Source organism: Myotis davidii, unplaced genomic scaffold (genome assembly GCF_000327345.1).
Source record: "Myotis davidii unplaced genomic scaffold, ASM32734v1 scaffold716, whole genome shotgun sequence".
In the NCBI taxonomy this organism is placed as follows: Eukaryota; Metazoa; Chordata; class Mammalia; order Chiroptera; family Vespertilionidae; genus Myotis; species Myotis davidii.
In genome coordinates this window covers 84453-84825 of record NW_006287811.1, presented here as the reverse complement: position 1 = coordinate 84825, position 373 = coordinate 84453, and positions in this window count along the sequence as shown.

The window sequence follows — 373 nt, the reverse complement described above, 5'->3', positions numbered from 1 at the left end:
AAATGCATATTAGTAAGTGAAAAAAAGCCAATTTGAAAACTTTATACACTGTATGATTCCAACTGTATGACATTCTATAAAAGGTAAAAATATGAATGGTTTCCAGGATGAGGGGGGAGAGACATGAATAGGCACAGTGCAGATACTTTTAGGGCGGTGAAAATGCTCTGTATATGTATAATGATTGACAGAGTTCATTAAACTTTTGCCTACCCACAGTATGTACAATACCAAGCGTGAACCTTAAGGTAAACCATAGGCTTGGCTGGCAATGATGTGTCAATGTAAACTTATCCTTAGTAAAAAAATACATTAGCATTCTGTGAGTGATGTTGATAATGGGGAAACCTGTACATGCATGGGCAGGAAAATC